Below are 18,006 nucleotides of genomic sequence, written 5' to 3'. Positions count from 1 at the left end.
AATTGCTCGGCTTGCGCGAGAGCACGAACCGGCGCACGGGGTCTTGCAGACCAGCCACGAACAAAGCGGTCATTTCCTCTTTAAGTAGATCCTCCGCGTATTTCTTCCTTAGCTGGTCTCCTTCCTCCTCCCTGCTTAACGTATCGCGCGCTAGGCGCTGAAGCCGCGACGCAAATGTTCGCACGTCCTCCCCTACCATCTGTCCGGCGTCACGGAACCTCTGTACCCGCACGTGACGTGGTTCAGTGTCGAAATGCTCAAACGCGAGCTTCTTAAATTCCGCAAATGATTTTGTGGATTTTACTTTTTCGTCTCGCCATGCAAAATCATGAGCAGCTCCTGCCATCTTACACCTCGCCATTCCCAGCATTTGAGCATCGGACTCCCCCCCCCCCCCCCCATTTTCCCAATCTCTTCTAGCATGGAAAAGAAATCGCAGATTCGAACCCCTGTCTTATCTCCCGTAAACGTCGGAATGACGCTTCCTAATGCCAGCATGCTTGCTCCGAGCGACGGCTGTGGAGTGGAAGCTCCCTCAGATAAAGACATTTTTTTAAGCCCTCCGGTGCCTCAAGCCTCTCAAATGGGGGTAAAAGTCCCACAATCAGTCCCGTGATTCCCTTTTGATTACAATTTTGAAGTCATGAATGTCGCAGCATTCAGAGGACATTTGCTTTTGAGACCCCACTTCTGACACCAGTGTGATGACCCCCATAATGCGTAGGTCCACACGGGACGGAGAGGCAAAGAGACACCGTATGGCTCAGTTTAAACAAACAGATATATTCTATAATTACACATGATTAAGATTATACATCAGAGGCTGGGGCGTCCGAGCTTACGTGCCGACGACTTCATGGGGGCGATGGAGTGGCTCCGGAGTTGGGCTCGAGCGGTTGCTGGCAGAAGCTGCACGCCGTCGGGCTTCGGCGCTGAAGGCCCTCTTCGCGAACGATGTCGTCCTGAGCGTTTTTCTTCCGTACTGCTTCTCGATTTTTATATCCTCTTCTCCACACTCCCTAGGGTGAGGACGCCCACGCCGGAGGGGAAGGAGGGGGGGGGGGGCTAGGGCTTTCACTTGGGCGCACAAACATACCACCGCACTTATTGTCTCGCCCCCCTCACGTGTTGAGTCCGAGGGAAAGAATGTTGTCTTCGAGGTAGCGCATAGCGTCGGCTGTGGTAAGGCGCGCTCTGGCCCGCTGACAGTTCCCTTGTCCTGGAATGTACCCGGGAGGGCCGCCCCTGAAACCGCCACGCCAATTGGGGAGGATAAAGCCTGTTTCCCCGCGGTGGCGGCGGCGGGTCCGGTTGGGTCCGGTTGGGCTTAAACCCCTTCGTTCTGGTTGCACTCTCAACGAGCATGGCTGGGTAATTGATGATGCCTGTCATCTGGGTCTCCGTCTACGCCGCGCCGTCGAACGTGGAACCTCGTAGCACACACAAGGAATGTACCTCGTAGCACACACAAGGAATGTACCTCGTAGCACACAAGGAATGTCACAACGGTTTTAATCCTTGCACAATTACGCCAGCAATTGAAGCAACCTGAGCATTCTTCAAACATACAAACAAGAGTTCAAGATGCCCGATAAAAAAAGTGATAGTACGCATAAGTCAGGAAAAAAAAATGCACACAAGCCAGAATCTCCGAGGCTATCAGATACACTAAAAGCAGCGACTTAAGCCATCGGCATTGCCGTTCAATTTACCTCTTTTGTACCGAACGTCAAAAGAGTATTGCTGCAGTGCGAGGCTCCAGCGGAGCAGTCGGCCGTTTTTAGGGGACATACTCTGCAACCACGTGATACCTACGATAGAGTACCCCGAACCTTTCTTGAAATAGCACATTTTTCTTTGCAACACCTTCTTCCTCCCGGCACCTAAGACTCTGCAGTGTGGAGTCTGCCCTTTGTTCAGCTATCAAGGACGATCGGTCAACCCCTAGCAATCTTTGCAGGCTATCAAATGCCGGTGTTATCAGAAGCTCACCATAGGCCTCTTCAAGCTCCATACAATTTTTGCTACTTTCAGGCCTGCCCAGAATGTTTACTTCTTCAGTCGCCGTTCCGGGGACCTCTCCTGACGCGTCAGGAGGCTCACTTTCCACCGTACCAACGCTACTTGACGCTTCCAGCGGCATGGCCTTAGCGGCAATTTTTCGTGCTTTCGAGCGAGTTAGCGCGTAGACAGTCCCCTCCCCGAACACGAGGTCCTTCTGCCGCAGCAGTTGATCTGATCTGTTTGAAAACAGATAGGGGTACTGCATCGGCAGGCTGGCTGACACGGCAGCCTCCGTATGAAGTACTCCAAAGGGGCCTTCAATGCTTATGTTAGCAATAGGAAGGCACACGCTATTGGCTTCCACCGCCTGTTTAATCCAGACACACTCCCCGGTGAATTGCCCTGGCTCTACATACGATGGGTGGACTACGTCCATTGTAGCTGCCGAATCTCGCAGCACGCGACACGGCTTTCCATTCACTACAAGATCTCGGATGTAGGGCTCTAGAAGCTTCAAATTTTCTGTGCTTTCTTTTGGCGCTCTTCTGCTTCAGGTGCTTCCTCTTTTATCCCCGCGCCCTTTTCGGAATATTCTGCACTTCGTGCCTGCTCCTTCACTTTGAAAAATTGCCCCCTCTCTCCAGATGCTTTCCTGTTCTGGTATTCTTTCTTGGGGCTTTCCTTTCTGTCGAGTGCACGGCGTGAGACGAACTCTTCTGCCAGGTCAGCTGCCTTCGAGACAGTCGTAACGTCTTGCCTGTCTTGCACCCAGTGCCTTACGTCTTCAGGCAACCGACGGTAGAACTGCTCGAGGCCGAAGCATTGCATCATTTTCTCGCTTTCGTCATACGCCTTAGCTTCTTTTAGCCATTCTCCCAGGTTAGCCATCAGCTTGTACGCGAAGTCTGGGTATGACTCATCCCTCTGCTTCTCGGCGTTGCGAAATTTTTGACGGAATGCCTCAGCTGACATTCTGTACTTTTTCAGCAGACTAGACTTCACTTTGTCGTAGTTGTCTGAATCTTCCTTACACAAGCGGGCAATCACATTGGCAGCCTCACCTGACTATTAATAGAGTCAGCAAGCACTGTGGCCACGTTGCCCTGGTAAACCCTGCCTTCTCGCACGTGCGCTCGAAGTTTACCAAAAACAGACCTATGTCCTCTCCTTTCCTATAAGGTTGCATGAGGTCTTTCATTCTGACCGACTTGGGCTCTCCTACGCTAGGTGCTATGCTCTCACCGCTTTCGTTTCGAGCCTTTAGCACCTCCAGTTCAAGACGCTTAAGCTCAAGCGTTTTCTCTAAGCGTTTATCATTTCTTTGTTCTGCTTCCCGCTCTGATTTCTCTCTTTCCGCAATTAGCTCCAGACATTCTGAGAGCTCATCGTCGTCTGCCTCAAGTGCCTCGATAGCCGCGATGATGGCTGGCTTTCTTGTTTGGTCCCGAACATCCAAACCCAAATTTTTGGCCAACTCCAGCAAAAGCGGCTTTTTTAATGCTTTCAGATCCATGGCTGCCTCTAGAGCTGCAAGATTTTCACTTTACCAGGAAATATCTCAACTTACTTTGAAACAACATGTCAAAGATAGCCACAATATACAAAACCTTTGTAAGCTAACTAAGTACAAAGCCTGGTGAAACCTCAGTGAAGAAAATCCCAGCACTCACCGAACTGTGCAACCATGATCCCAGCGGAGTCGATCCCGACGCTGCCAACCAGTTGTTGCGTTGTGTCTGCTCCGTTAGCGGACCCAACGGGTAGCGAAGAGCCGATCGCCAGAAGTCGGGCAGCAGGCACTCGGGCATCGCGTTTGACGACGATGCAGAGACGAGTCGAGCAATAGAGAAAACTAACAGAGATTTATTTACATGGTGATCGAAGCGATTTCGGTCCCACAATGAGCACTGCGGCTCGTTTTAAAGGGTCCCGTCTCCCCAGGTCCCTAGTTGGGGAACTTGGTTTAATGAAAAAGCGTCCAATCACTACCCTTTTGGGTCACGTGCACTTTCTTCGGGAACCACCCACCGAGACGTCCCCGACACACCCTCGCCACTTCCTGCAGCAGCGATGACAAACACGAAAGGCGACCCAGGTGGAAGGAGCGAAAACAAGGCACAAGTCGAAGCAGCACTTGCGAACAGAGTTCCGCACAATGGAAGAGGAGGTGTCTTCAGAACGGCTGGTACACAGGTGGTGGGGCTCGCTGTAAACAACAGCAGCCGCGTCCGCCGCCGGGCACGGGCCACCCAACAGGACACCCAGACACACTCTCGCCGCCTCCGGCAACTGGTTGTAATGGGCTTTGCCACTTAGCGCACGACCCTCTCGGCGCCGCTTTCCCGATGCACACAATTGAAAACATACGCGCGCCGGGAACCCGAGGAAGCAGCTTGGAGCAGTTTGGCCAGACCAGCGGATGTCCGTCCGAAACCCACTGTCCCAAGGCTCGGGATATTTCGAAACGTAACATGACCGAGCCCAATGCTGCTTAGCCTCGGTGATCGGACGAGAACCGGCGTATTCAGCATGGTATGGCCGATGGCGAGAAATACACTTTTCGAAGCGCTCATGTAGTGTCATAGCCTCCTTTATACTGTAGTGTATGCAGCCGCTCCCGAATGCAAAACTTCGCACGAATACTTCCCTCGCTCGTGGCAACAGGCGCCGAGCGTGCAATTACGTGCCCTGGGCTTTTCTCAGCCGTTCTGGCGATCGTAACGCACTGCGGCATGCATCGAAAGAGCAGCGGGAGCAAGCCTCTGGTGTTGACACATGGACCGGGCAAGGAAAGCGTGTCGACTATATCGATGAACGCTAATTGTGCGCTACTGCGCAGTCTTATGCGCTAACTGGGACTCCCTGTTATCTAGGCGCATTGCCGAGTTTAGTCTGCACTGTACACGCCGCCGTAGACGTCAGAATGACAGCCGGGAAGCCGGGCGGTCGCTTTTCAGTTTTGCCGCAAGCACGCGTGCACGGAATTTCGCGTCCGCACGTACGTACATTGCCAGTGGGAATGTGTTATTTATAACAATAACGCGAAACCTCCTACAGTTGCACGAGGCATATCGGATAAATGATATAACTATGAGGCAAAAAAAAAGCGTTAGAGACGAAAAAAATGCAAAAGAAGTGCCATCAGCACTCGGTGTTCCCAGGTGGTCTCCCTCCCAAGTACTGACCGAGCCCAATGCTGCTTAGCTTCGGTGATCGGACGAGAACCGGCGTATTCAGCATGGTATGGCCGATGGCGAGAAATACTTTTCGAAGCGCTTATGTAGTGTCAGAGCCTCCTTTATACTGTAGTGTATGCAGCCGCTCCCGAATGCAAAACTTCGCACGAATACTTCCCTCGCTCGTGGCAACAGGCGCCGAGCGTGCAATTACGTGCCCTGGGCTTTTCTCAGCCGTTCTGGCGATCGTAACGCACTGCGGCATGCATCGAAAGAGCAGCGGGAGCAAGCCTCTGGTGTTGACACATGGACCGGGCAAGGAAAGCGTGTCGACTATATCGATGAACGCTAATTGTGCGCTACTGCGCAGTCTTATGCGCTAACTGGGACTCCCTGTTATCTAGGCGCATTGCCGAGTTTAATCTCCACTGTACACGCCGCCGTAGACGTCAGAATGACAGCCGGGAAGCCGGGCGGTCGCTTTTCAGTTTTGCCGCAAGCACGCGTGCACGGAATTTCGCGTCCGCACGTACGTACATTGCCAGTGGGAATGTGTTATTTATAACAATAACGCGAAACCTCCTACAGTTGCACGAGGCATATCGGATAAATGATATAACTATGAGGCAAAAAAAAGCGTTAGAGACGAAAAAAATGCAAAAGTGCCATCAGCACTCGGTGTTCCCAGGTGGTCTCCCTCCCAAGTACTGACCGAGCCCAATGCTGCTTAGCTTCGGTGATCGGACGAGAACCGGCGTATTCAGCATGGTATGGCCGATGGCGAGAAATACACTTTTCGAAGCGCTTATGTAGTGTCATAGCCTCCTTTATACTGTAGTGTATGCAGCCGCTCCCGAATGCAAAACTTCGCACGAATACTTCCCTCGCTCGTGGCCACAGGCGCCGAGCGTGCAATTACGTGCCCTGGGCTTTTCTCAGCCGTTCTGGCGATCGTAACGCACTGCGGCATGCATCGAAAGACCAGCGGGAGCAAGCCTGTGCTGTTGACACATGGACCGGGCAAGGAAAGCGTGTCGACTATATCGATGAACGCTAATTGTGCGCTACTGCGCAGTCTTATGCGCTAACTGGGACTCCCTGTTATCTAGGCGCATTGCCGAGTTTAATCTGCACTGTACACGCCGCCGTAGACGTCAGAATGACAGCCGGGAAGCCGGGCGGTCGCTTTTCAGTTTTGCCGCAAGAACGCGTGCACGGAATTTCGCGTCCGCACGTACGTACATTGCCAGTGGGAATGTGTTATTTATAACAATAACGCGAAACCTCCTACAGTTGCACGAGGCATATCGGATAAATGATATAACTATGAGGCAAAAAAAAGCGTTAGAGACGAAAAAAATGCAAAAGAAGTGCCATCAGCACTCGGTGTTCCCAGGTGGTCTCCCTCCCAAGTACTGACCGAGCCCAATGCTGCTTAGCTTCGGTGATCGGACGAGAACCGGCGTATTCAGCATGTTATGGCCGATTTTTTTTTCTTTATTGCCTGGCTTTGACTCATAACATTTACACAAAAAACACTCAACAAAAAACACACAAAACGCTATGTACATACCACACTGTCGTGGTCAGCCATCATGAGTCTGGCTTCGTCATACTAAAATTCACGAAGCCTACAGAGCGGCTCTAGCCTCGAGAGCCACTCTGGAGGCTCCGCAGCTGCTTTCTGGATGGCCAGAAAGCAGTCCACTCTTTCCCGAAAATAAATTCGGGCAGGTCGTGCGTCTTTGTCACAATAATAGCCTGCCATTCTGGAGCGCCATATACTGTGGAGGCCCAAGAGCATTATGAGATCAAATGGTACCCCATCCTCATTGTCTGTGCTTAAATAACGAATTCCCCGCGCGTCAAGTGGTAGCTCTTTCTTTATTGTCCTTTGTAACACATCCCAAAAATAAACCCCTTCCCAGCAATGCAAAAAAACATGGTCTATTGTTTCGGGCTGTTTACAAATTAAGCAGTTCGATCCCAACGGTAAAAAGAAATCCTTTCCTTCCAAAAACTTTTTAACTGGGAGTGTCCCGGTGTGTAATTTAAAAAAGAAGGTCTTTACTCCTGGTGGCACCTGCATTTTCTTTACCCTTTTTAAAACATCAGCTCCAGGACCTCCACTGTACAAGGCCCTGTACATAGGCTCTGGGAAAACAATATCACAAAGATCATGGTACAACTTCTTTCTTTTAGTTTTATACAAATAATCGCTAGAAAAACGCGCTGAAAGAAACCTAACACTTGCTACAATCTCTTTGTAGTAACCAAAAATTCCACCCGAGAGCTCTTCTGTGGTAACAACAAACTCGGACAGCAATCGCCGCAGCCTCACCTGGCACACGGTGCGCAAGAACGGGTCTGAGACGTCGCGAAAAAACAAAAAACGGTTCACCAGCTGCCTTAAAAAGAGGTGCCCTAGCCCCAGCCCCCCGTCTTTTACCCGCCGGAACAGGTTCGTTCGGCTGCAACGTTCCCATTCGGAAGCCCATATAAAGACGGCAAAAATCCGGTGTAACTTCTGAATGTCCACCCGAGAGCAATGCAGAACCTGCATCACATACCAGAGCTTGCTAATAAAAAACAGGTTGCAGACTGTAGCTCTGGCGAAAATGGAGAGATTGGTGCCTTTCCATTTTCCATCTCTGTCACGTGCTTCTTTCGTTTGCTGCTTCCAATACTCCTCGCTTTCGCGATAAGCATCGAGCGGAACACCCAAATACTTGCCCGGTGTCGTCGTCCACGGTACGTTGGCAAAATGGTCCGGGTGGGATGGCCACCATCCATGCCAGAGTCCGAGGCATTTGTACTTCCAAAGTACATATACTAAAATTGGAACGATACAGAGAAGATTAGCATGGCCCCTGAGCATGGTATGGCCGATGGCGAGAAATACACTTTTCGAAGCGCTTATGTAGTGTCATAGCCTCCTTTATACTGTAGTGTATGCAGCCGCTCCCGAATGCAAAACTTCGCACGAATACTTCCCTCGCTCGTGGCAACAGGCGCCGAGCGTGCAATTACGTGCCCTGGGCTTTTCTCAGCCGTTCTGGCGATCGTAACGCACTGCGGCATGCATCGAAAGAGCAGCGGGAGCAAGCCTCTGGTGTTGACACATGGACCGGGCAAGGAAAGCGTGTCGACTATATCGATGAACGCTAATTGTGCGCTACTGCGCAGTCTTATGCGCTAACTGGGACTCCCTGTTATCTAGGCGCATTGCCGAGTTTAATCTGCACTGTACACGCCGCCGTAGACGTCAGAATGACAGCCGGGAAGCCGGGCGGTCGCTTTTCAGTATTGCCGCAAGCACGCGTGCACGGAATTTCGCGTCCGCACGTACATACATTGCCAGTGGGAATGTGTTATTTATAAAATAACGCGAAACCTCCTACAGTTGCACGAGGCATATCGGATAAATGATATAACTATGAGGGAAAAAAAAGCGTTAGAGACGAAAAAAATGCAAAAGAAGTGCCATCAGCACTCGGTGTTCCCAGGTGGTCTCCCTCCCAAGTACTGACCGAGCCCAATGCTGCTTAGCTTCGGTGATCGGACGAGAGCCGGCGTATTCAGCATGGTATGGCCGATGGCGAGAAATACAGTTTTCGAAGCGCTTATGTAGTGTCATAGCCTCCTTTATACTGTAGTGTATGCAGCCGCTCCCGAATGCAAAACTTCGAACGAATACTTCCCTCGCTCGTGGCAACAGGCGCCGAGCGTGCAATTACGTGCCCTGGGCTTTTCTCAGCCGTTCTGGCGATCGTAACGCACTGCGGCATGCATCGAAAGAGCAGCGGGAGCAAGCCTGTGCTGTTGACACATGGACCGGGCAAGGAAAGCGTGTCGACTATATCGATGAACGCTAATTGTGCGCTACTGCGCAGTCTTATGCGCTAACTGGGACTCCCTGTTATCTAGGCGCATTGCCGAGTTTAATCTGCACTGTACACGCCGCCGTAGACGTCAGAATGACAGCCGGGAAGCCGGGCGGTCGCTTTTCAGTTTTGCGCAAGCACGCGTGCACGGAATTTCGCGTCCGCACGTACGTACATTGCTAGTGGGAATGTGTTATTTATAACAATAACGCGAAACCTCCTACAGTTGCACGAGGCATATCGGATAAATGATATAACTATGAGGGAAAAAAAAGCGTTAGAGACGAAAAAAATGCAAAAGAAGTGCCATCAGCACTCGGTGTTCCCAGGTGGTCTCCCTCCCAAGTACTGACCGAGCCCAATGCTGCTTAGCTTCGGTGATCGGACGAGAGCCGGCGTATTCAGCATGGTATGGCCGATGGCGAGAAATACACTTTTCGAAGCGCTTATGTAGTGTCATAGCCTCCTTTATACTGTAGTGTATGCAGCCGCTCCCGAATGCAAAACTTCGCACGAATACTTCCCTCGCTCGTGGCAACAGGCGCCGAGCGTGCAATTACGTGCCCTGGGCTTTTCTCAGCCGTTCTGGCGATCGTAACGCACTGCGGCATGCATCGAAAGAGCAGCGGGAGCAAGCCTGTGCTGTTGACACATGGACCGGGCAAGGAAAGCGTGTCGACTATATCGATGAACGCTAATTGTGCGCTACTGCGCAGTCTTATGCGCTAACTGGGACTCCCTGTTATCTAGGCGCATTGCCGAGTTTATTCTGCACTGTACACGCCGCCGTAGACGTCAGAATGACAGCCGGGAAGCCGGGCGGTCGCTTTTCAGTTTTGCCGCAAGCACGCGTGCACGGAATTTCGCGTCCGCACGTACGTACATTGCCAGTGGGAATGTGTTATTTATAACAATAACGCGAAACCTCCTACAGTTGCACGAGGCATATCGGATAAATGATATAACTATGAGGCAAAAAAAAAGCGTTAGAGACGAAAAAAATGCAAAAGAAGTGCCATCAGCACTCGGTGTTCCCAGGTGGTCTCCCTCCCAAGTACTGACCGAGCCCAATGCTGCTTAGCTTCGGTGATCGGACGAGAACCGGCGTATTCAGCATGGTATGGCCGATGGCGAGAAATACACTTTTCGAAGCGCTTATGTAGTGTCATAGCCTCCTTTATACTGTAGTGTATGCAGCCGCTCCCGAATGCAAAACTTCGCACGAATACTTACCTCGCTCGTGGCAACAGGCGCCGAGCGTGCAATTACGTGCCCTGGGCTTTTCTCAGCCGTTCTGGCGATCGTAACGCACTGCGGCATGCATCGAAAGAGCAGCGGGAGCAAGCCTGTGCTGTTGACACATGGACCGGGCAAGGAAAGCGTGTCGACTATATCGATGAACGCTAATTGTGCGCTACTGCGCAGTCTTATGCGCTAACTGGGACTCCCTGTTATCTAGGCGCATTGCCGAGTTTAATCTGCACTGTACACGCCGCCGTAGACGTCAGAATGACAGCCGGGAAGCCGGGCGGTCGCTTTTCAGTTTTGCCGCAAGCACGCGTGCACGGAATTTCGCGTCCGCACGTACGTACATTGCCAGTGGGAATGTGTTATTTATAACAATAACGCGAAACCTCCTACAGTTGCACGAGGCATATCGGATAAATGATATAACTATGAGGCAAAAAAAAAAGCGTTAGAGACGAAAAAAATGCAAAAGAAGTGCCATCAGCACTCGGTGTTCCCAGGTGGTCTCCCTCCCAAGTACTGACCGAGCCCAATGCTGCTTAGCTTCGGTGATCGGACGAGAACCGGCGTATTCAGCATGGTATGGCCGATGGCGAGAAATACACTTTTCGAAGCGCTTATGTAGTGTCATAGCCTCCTTTATACTGTAGTGTATGCAGCCGCTCCCGAATGCAAAACTTCGCACGAATACTTCCCTCGCTCGTGGCAACAGGCGCCGAGCGTGCAATTACGTGCCCTGGGCTTTTCTCAGCCGTTCTGGCGATCGTAACGCACTGCGGCATGCATCGAAAGAGCAGCGGGAGCAAGCCTGTGCTGTTGACACATGGACCGGGCAAGGAAAGGGTGTCGACTATATCGATGAACGCTAATTGTGCGCTACTGCGCAGTCTTATGCGCTAACTGGGACTCCCTGTTATCTAGGCGCATTGCCGAGTTTAATCTGCACTGTACACGCCGCCGTAGACGTCAGAATGACAGCCGGGAAGCCGGGCGGTCGCTTTTCAGTTTTGCGCAAGCACGCGTGCACGGAATTTCGCGTCCGCACGTACGTACATTGCTAGTGGGAATGTGTTATTTATAACAATAACGCGAAACCTCCTACAGTTGCACGAGGCATATCGGATAAATGATATAACTATGAGGCAAAAGAAAAGCGTTAGAGACGAAAAAAATGCAAAAGAAGTGCCATCAGCACTCGGTGTTCCCAGGTGGTCTCCCTCCCAAGTACTGACCGAGCCCAATGCTGCTTAGCTTCGGTGATCGGACGAGAACCGGCGTATTCAGCATGGTATGGCCGATGGCGAGAAATACACTTTTCGAAGCGCTTATGTAGTGTCATAGCCTCCTTTATACTGTAGTGTATGCAGCCGCTCCCGAATGCAAAACTTCGCACGAATACTTCCCTCGCTCGTGGCAACAGGCGCCGAGCGTGCAATTACGTGCCCTGGGCTTTTCTCAGCCGTTCTGGCGATCGTAACGCACTGCGGCATGCATCGAAAGAGCAGCGGGAGCAAGCCTCTGGTGTTGACACATGGACCGGGCAAGGAAAGCGTGTCGACTATATCGATGAACGCTAATTGTGCGCTACTGCGCAGTCTTATGCGCTAACTGGGACTCCCTGTTATCTAGGCGCATTGCCGAGTTTAATCTGCACTGTACACGCCGCCGTAGACGTCAGAATGACAGCCGGGAAGCCGGGCGGTCGCCTTTCAGTTTTGCGCAAGCACGCGTGCACGGAATTTCGCGTCCGCACGTACGTACATTGCCAGTGGGAATGTGTTATTTATAACAATAACGCGAAACCTCCTACAGTTGCACGAGGCATATCGGATAAATGATATAACTATGAGGCAAAAAAAAAGCGTTAGAGACGAAAAAAATGCAAAACAAGTGCCATCAGCACTCGGTGTTCCCAGGTGGTCTCCCTCCCAAGTACTGACCGAGCCCAATGCTGCTTAGCTTCGGTGATCGGACGAGAACCGGCGTATTCAGCATGGTATGGCCGATGGCGAGGAATACACTTTTCGAAGCGCTTATGTAGTGTCAGATCCTCCTTTATACTGTAGTGTATGCAGCCGCTCCCGAATGCAAAACTTCGCACGAATACTTCCCTCGCTCGTGGCAACAGGCGCCGAGCGTGCAATTACGTGCCCTGGGCTTTTCTCAGCCGTTCTGGCGATCGTAACGCACAGCGGCATGCATCTAAAGAGCAGCGGGAGCAAGCCTCTGGTGTTGACACATGGACCGGGCAAGGAAAGCGTGTCGACTATATCGATGAACGCTAATTGTGCGCTACTGCGCAGTCTTATGCGCTAACTGGGACTCCCTGTTATCTAGACGCATTGCCGAGTTTAATCTGCACTGTACACGCCGCCGTAGACGTCAGAATGACAGCCGGGAAGCCGGGCGGTCGCTTTTCAGTTTTGCCGCAAGCACGCGTGCACGGAATTTCGCGTCCGCACGTACGTACATTGCCAGTGGGAATGTGTTATTTATAACAATAACGCGAAACCTCCTACAGTTGCACGAGGCATATCGGATAAATGATATAACTATGAGGCAAAAAAAAAGCGTTAGAGACGAAAAAAATGCAAAAGAAGTGCCATCAGCACTCGGTGTTCCCAGGTGGTCCCCCTCCCAAGTACTGCCGGAGCCCAATGCTGCTTAGCTTCGGTGATCGGACGAGAACCGGCGTATTCAGCATGGTATGGCCGATGGCGAGAAATACTTTTCGAAGCGCTTATGTAGTGTCATAGCCTCCTTTATACTGTAGTGTATGCAGCCGCTCCCGAATGCAAAACTTCGCACGAATACTTCCCTCGCTCGTGGCAACAGGCGCCGAGCGTGCAATTACGTGCCCTGGGCTTTTCTCAGCCGTTCTGGCGATCGTAACGCACTGCGGCATGCATCGAAAGAGCAGCGGGAGCAAGCCTGTGCTGTTGACACATGGACCGGGCAAGGAAAGCGTGTCGACTATATCGATGAACGCTAATTGTGCGCTACTGCGCAGTCTTATGCGCTAACTGGGACTCCCTGTTATCTAGGCGCATTGCCGAGTTTAATCTGCACTGTACACGCCGCCGTAGACGTCAGAATGACAGCCGGGAAGCCGGGCGGTCGCTTTTCAGTATTGCCGCAAGCACGCGTGCACGGAATTTCGCGTCCGCACGTACATACATTGGCAGTGGGAATGTGTTATTTATAAAATAACGCGAAACCTCCTACAGTTGCACGAGGCATATCGGATAAATGATATAACTATGAGGGAAAAAAAAGCGTTAGAGACGAAAAAAATGCAAAAGAAGTGCCATCAGCACTCGGTGTTCCCAGGTGGTCTCCCTCCCAAGTACTGACCGAGCCCAATGCTGCTTAGCTTCGGTGATCGGACGAGAGCCGGCGTATTCAGCATGGTATGGCCGATGGCGAGAAATACAGTTTTCGAAGCGCTTATGTAGTGTCATAGCCTCCTTTATACTGTAGTGTATGCAGCCGCTCCCGAATGCAAAACTTCGAACGAATACTTCCCTCGCTCGTGGCAACAGGCGCCGAGCGTGCAATTACGTGCCCTGGGCTTTTCTCAGCCGTTCTGGCGATCGTAACGCACTGCGGCATGCATCGAAAGAGCAGCGGGAGCAAGCCTGTGCTGTTGACACATGGACCGGGCAAGGAAAGCGTGTCGACTATATCGATGAACGCTAATTGTGCGCTACTGCGCAGTCTTATGCGCTAACTGGGACTCCCTGTTATCTAGGCGCATTGCCGAGTTTAATCTGCACTGTACACGCCGCCGTAGACGTCAGAATGACAGCCGGGAAGCCGGGCGGTCGCTTTTCAGTTTTGCGCAAGCACGCGTGCACGGAATTTCGCGTCCGCACGTACGTACATTGCTAGTGGGAATGTGTTATTTATAACAATAACGCGAAACCTCCTACAGTTGCACGAGGCATATCGGATAAATGATATAACTATGAGGCAAAAGAAAAGCGTTAGAGACGAAAAAAATGCAAAAGAAGTGCCATCAGCACTCGGTGTTCCCAGGTGGTCTCCCTCCCAAGTACTGACCGAGCCCAATGCTGCTTAGCTTCGGTGATCGGACGAGAACCGGCGTATTCAGCATGGTATGGCCGATGGCGAGAAATACACTTTTCGAAGCGCTTATGTAGTGTCATAGCCTCCTTTATACTGTAGTGTATGCAGCCGCTCCCGAATGCAAAACTTCGCACGAATACTTCCCTCGCTCGTGGCAACAGGCGCCGAGCGTGCAATTACGTGCCCTGGGCTTTTCTCAGCCGTTCTGGCGATCGTAACGCACTGCGGCATGCATCGAAAGAGCAGCGGGAGCAAGCCTGTGCTGTTGACACATGGACCGGGCAAGGAAAGCGTGTCGACTATATCGATGAACGCTAATTGTGCGCTACTGCGCAGTCTTATGCGCTAACTGGGACTCCCTGTTATCTAGGCGCATTGCCGAGTTTATTCTGCACTGTACACGCCGCCGTAGACGTCAGAATGACAGCCGGGAAGCCGGGCGGTCGCTTTTCAGTTTTGCCGCAAGCACGCGTGCACGGAATTTCGCGTCCGCACGTACGTACATTGCCAGTGGGAATGTGTTATTTATAACAATAACGCGAAACCTCCTACAGTTGCACGAGGCATATCGGATAAATGATATAACTATGAGGCAAAAAAAAAGCGTTAGAGACGAAAAAAATGCAAAAGAAGTGCCATCAGCACTCGGTGTTCCCAGGTGGTCCCCCTCCCAAGTACTGCCGGAGCCCAATGCTGCTTAGCTTCGGTGATCGGACGAGAACCGGCGTATTCAGCATGGTATGGCCGATGGCGAGAAATACTTTTCGAAGCGCTTATGTAGTGTCATAGCCTCCTTTATACTGTAGTGTATGCAGCCGCTCCCGAATGCAAAACTTCGCACGAATACTTCCCTCGCTCGTGGCAACAGGCGCCGAGCGTGCAATTACGTGCCCTGGGCTTTTCTCAGCCGTTCTGGCGATCGTAACGCACTGCGGCATGCATCGAAAGAGCAGCGGGAGCAAGCCTGTGCTGTTGACACATGGACCGGGCAAGGAAAGCGTGTCGACTATATCGATGAACGCTAATTGTGCGCTACTGCGCAGTCTTATGCGCTAACTGGGACTCCCTGTTATCTAGGCGCATTGCCGAGTTTAATCTGCACTGTACACGCCGCCGTAGACGTCAGAATGACAGCCGGGAAGCCGGGCGGTCGCTTTTCAGTTTTGCCGCAAGCACGCGTGCACGGAATTTCGCGTCCGCACGTACGTACATTGCCAGTGGGAATGTGTTATTTATAACAATAACGCGAAACCTCCTACAGTTGCACGAGGCATATCGGATAAATGATATAACTATGAGGCAAAAAAAAAGCGTTAGAGACGAAAAAAAATGCAAAAGAAGTGCCATCAGCACTCGGTGTTCCCAGGTGGTCTCCCTCCCAAGTACTGACCGAGCCCAATGCTGCTTAGCTTCGGTGATCGGACGAGAACCGGCGTATTCAGCATGGTATTTTTTTTTTCTTTATTGCCTGGCTGCGACACATAACATTTACACAAAAAACACTCAACAAAAAACACACAAAACGCTATGTACATACGACACTGTCATGGTCAGCCATCATGAGTCTGGCTTCGTCATACTAAAATTCACGAAGCATACAGAGCGGCTCTAGCCTCGAGAGCCACTCGGGAGGCTCCGCAGTTGCTTTCTGGATGGCCAGAAAGCAGTCCATTCTTTCCCGAAAATAAATGCGGGCAGGTCGTGCGTCTTTGTCACAATAATAGCCTGCCATTCTGGAGCGCCATATACTGTGGAGGCCCAAGAGCATTATGAGATCAAATGGTACCCCATCCTCATTGTCTGTGCTTAAATAACGAATTCCCTGCGCGTCAAGTGGTAGCTCTTTCTTTATTGTCCTTTGTAACACATCCCAAAAATAAACCCCTTCCCAGCAATGCAAAAAAACATGGTCTATTGTTTCGGGCTGTTTACAAATTAAGCAGTTCGATCCCCACGGCAAAAAGAAATCCTTTCCTTCCAAAAACTTTTTAACTGGGAGTGTCCCGGTGTGTAATTTAAAAAGAAGGTCTTTACTCCTGGTGGCACCTGCATTTTCTTTACCCTTTTTAAAACATCAGCTCCAGGACCTCCACTGTACAAGGCCCTGTACATAGGCTCTGGGAAAACAATATCACAAAGATCATGGTACAACTTCTTTCTTTTAGTTTTATACAAATAATCGCTAGAAAAACGCGCTGAAAGAAACCTAACACTTGCTACAATCTCTTTGTAGTAACCAAAAATTCCACCCGAGAGCTCTTCTGTGGTAACAACAAACTCGGGCAGCAAACGCCGCAGCCTGACCTGGCACACGGTGCGCAAGAACGGGTCTGAGACGTCGCGAAAAAACAAAAAACGGTTCACCAGCTGCCTTAAAAAGAGGTGCCCTAGCCCCAACCCCCCGTCTTTTACCCGCCGGAACAGGTTCGTTCTGCTGCAACGTTCCCATTCGGAAGCCCATATAAAGACGGCAAAAATCCGGTGTAACTTCTGAATGTGCACCCGAGAGCAATGCAAAACCTGCATCACATACCAGAGCTTGCTAATAAAAAACAGGTTGCAGACTGTAGCTCTGGCGAAAATGGAGAGGTTGGTGCCTTTCCATTTTCCAGCTCTGTCACGTGCTTCTTTCGTTTGCTGTTTCCAATACTCCTCGCTTTCACGATAAGCATCGAGCGGAACGCCCAAATACTTGCCCGGTGTCGTCGTCCACGGTACGTTGGCAAAATGGTCCGGGTGGGATGGCCACCATCCATGCCAGAGTCCGAGGCATTTGGACCAATTAACCCCGCTACCGGTGACTTCGCTGAACTCGCGTACACACCCGACAGCTTCGCTTATGCTCTCCTGATCAACCGTGAATACAGCAACGTCGTCAGCATACGCCAACAGCTTAACTTCAGCAGCTTGCAACCTAAAGCCATTAATACTATTGTCTTCTAATATTTTCCTACACAGTGTTTCGATGTAAATACAAAATAAGAGAGGGCTGAGGGGGCAGCCCTGACGCACCGAACGCTGCACGCTAATGGGGGCCCCCAAGCACTTGTTAACAATCAATCTTGTCGTGCAGTTTCGATACGCCATGGCTACACCCTTGCGGATAACTGAACCGACATTCACATGGTCTAAAACGGAAAACAAGATTTCATGAGAAACACAATCAAAAGCTTTTTCGAGATCAATCTGAAGCATGGCCACCCGCCCATTAATTGCATCGCAGGTTTCAAGTACACTGCGTGCTTTGTGAATGTTGGAAAAAATTGATCGCCCTTTTATTCCACATGTCTGGTGGGGTCCAACAATTTCCTTTATCACTGTCTGTAGTCTTCGCGCCAATACCTTCATAAAAATTTTGTAGTCGACATTAGTGAGTGCTATCGGTCGATATGCGGTAACAGATTTTAATTTCTCTATATCATCAGTTTTCGGTATGAGTACCGTATGGGAGGTCCCAAAAGAATTTAAGCATGAAATTGCCCCGGTGCTATGTAGAATGTTTAACGAAGCCTATGGAATAAACTTTTTCAGCATGGTATGGCCGATGGCGAGAAATACTTTTCGAAGCGCTTATGTAGTGTCATAGCCTCCTTTATACTGTAGTG

The 18,006-nt window shown here is 50.9% G+C and overlaps 12 non-coding genes and 3 pseudogenes across 12 annotated transcripts; 1 reads left to right on the top strand and 14 right to left on the bottom strand.

Moving 5' to 3' along the window:
- Positions 1–5,140: 5,140 nt before the first annotated feature.
- LOC144130907 (5S ribosomal RNA) lies at positions 5,141–5,259 on the bottom strand. Its single transcript, XR_013314333.1, has one exon. It is a non-coding gene; the product is annotated as a 5S ribosomal RNA (ribosomal RNA).
- A 584-nt stretch (positions 5,260–5,843) lies between these two features.
- On the bottom strand, positions 5,844–5,962 carry LOC144130906 (5S ribosomal RNA). Its single transcript, XR_013314332.1, has one exon. It is a non-coding gene; the product is annotated as a 5S ribosomal RNA (ribosomal RNA).
- Positions 5,963–6,551: 589 nt separating this feature from the next.
- Positions 6,552–6,670, bottom strand: LOC144130630 (5S ribosomal RNA; annotated as a pseudogene).
- A 1,322-nt stretch (positions 6,671–7,992) lies between these two features.
- On the top strand, positions 7,993–8,088 carry LOC144130755 (U6 spliceosomal RNA; annotated as a pseudogene).
- Positions 8,089–8,661: 573 nt separating this feature from the next.
- On the bottom strand, positions 8,662–8,780 carry LOC144131254 (5S ribosomal RNA). Its single transcript, XR_013314670.1, has one exon. It is a non-coding gene; the product is annotated as a 5S ribosomal RNA (ribosomal RNA).
- Positions 8,781–9,368: 588 nt separating this feature from the next.
- LOC144131253 (5S ribosomal RNA) lies at positions 9,369–9,487 on the bottom strand. The gene has a single exon (XR_013314669.1). It is a non-coding gene; the product is annotated as a 5S ribosomal RNA (ribosomal RNA).
- Positions 9,488–10,077: 590 nt separating this feature from the next.
- LOC144130905 (5S ribosomal RNA) lies at positions 10,078–10,196 on the bottom strand. The gene has a single exon (XR_013314331.1). It is a non-coding gene; the product is annotated as a 5S ribosomal RNA (ribosomal RNA).
- Positions 10,197–10,787: 591 nt separating this feature from the next.
- On the bottom strand, positions 10,788–10,906 carry LOC144130903 (5S ribosomal RNA). Its single transcript, XR_013314330.1, has one exon. It is a non-coding gene; the product is annotated as a 5S ribosomal RNA (ribosomal RNA).
- Positions 10,907–11,495: 589 nt separating this feature from the next.
- On the bottom strand, positions 11,496–11,614 carry LOC144130901 (5S ribosomal RNA). The gene has a single exon (XR_013314328.1). It is a non-coding gene; the product is annotated as a 5S ribosomal RNA (ribosomal RNA).
- A 589-nt stretch (positions 11,615–12,203) lies between these two features.
- Positions 12,204–12,322, bottom strand: LOC144130900 (5S ribosomal RNA). Its single transcript, XR_013314327.1, has one exon. It is a non-coding gene; the product is annotated as a 5S ribosomal RNA (ribosomal RNA).
- A 590-nt stretch (positions 12,323–12,912) lies between these two features.
- Positions 12,913–13,031, bottom strand: LOC144130528 (5S ribosomal RNA). Its single transcript, XR_013314139.1, has one exon. It is a non-coding gene; the product is annotated as a 5S ribosomal RNA (ribosomal RNA).
- A 586-nt stretch (positions 13,032–13,617) lies between these two features.
- LOC144131252 (5S ribosomal RNA) lies at positions 13,618–13,736 on the bottom strand. Its single transcript, XR_013314668.1, has one exon. It is a non-coding gene; the product is annotated as a 5S ribosomal RNA (ribosomal RNA).
- A 589-nt stretch (positions 13,737–14,325) lies between these two features.
- On the bottom strand, positions 14,326–14,444 carry LOC144130899 (5S ribosomal RNA). Its single transcript, XR_013314326.1, has one exon. It is a non-coding gene; the product is annotated as a 5S ribosomal RNA (ribosomal RNA).
- Positions 14,445–15,034: 590 nt separating this feature from the next.
- On the bottom strand, positions 15,035–15,153 carry LOC144130527 (5S ribosomal RNA). The gene has a single exon (XR_013314138.1). It is a non-coding gene; the product is annotated as a 5S ribosomal RNA (ribosomal RNA).
- Positions 15,154–15,752: 599 nt separating this feature from the next.
- Positions 15,753–15,851, bottom strand: LOC144130660 (5S ribosomal RNA; annotated as a pseudogene).
- Positions 15,852–18,006: the final 2,155 nt, after the last annotated feature.

The sequence above is a fragment of the Amblyomma americanum genome, chromosome 4, assembly GCF_052857255.1.
Source record: "Amblyomma americanum isolate KBUSLIRL-KWMA chromosome 4, ASM5285725v1, whole genome shotgun sequence".
NCBI classification, from domain to species: Eukaryota; Metazoa; Arthropoda; class Arachnida; order Ixodida; family Ixodidae; genus Amblyomma; species Amblyomma americanum.
This window is presented reverse-complemented; position numbering and strand designations above follow the sequence as displayed.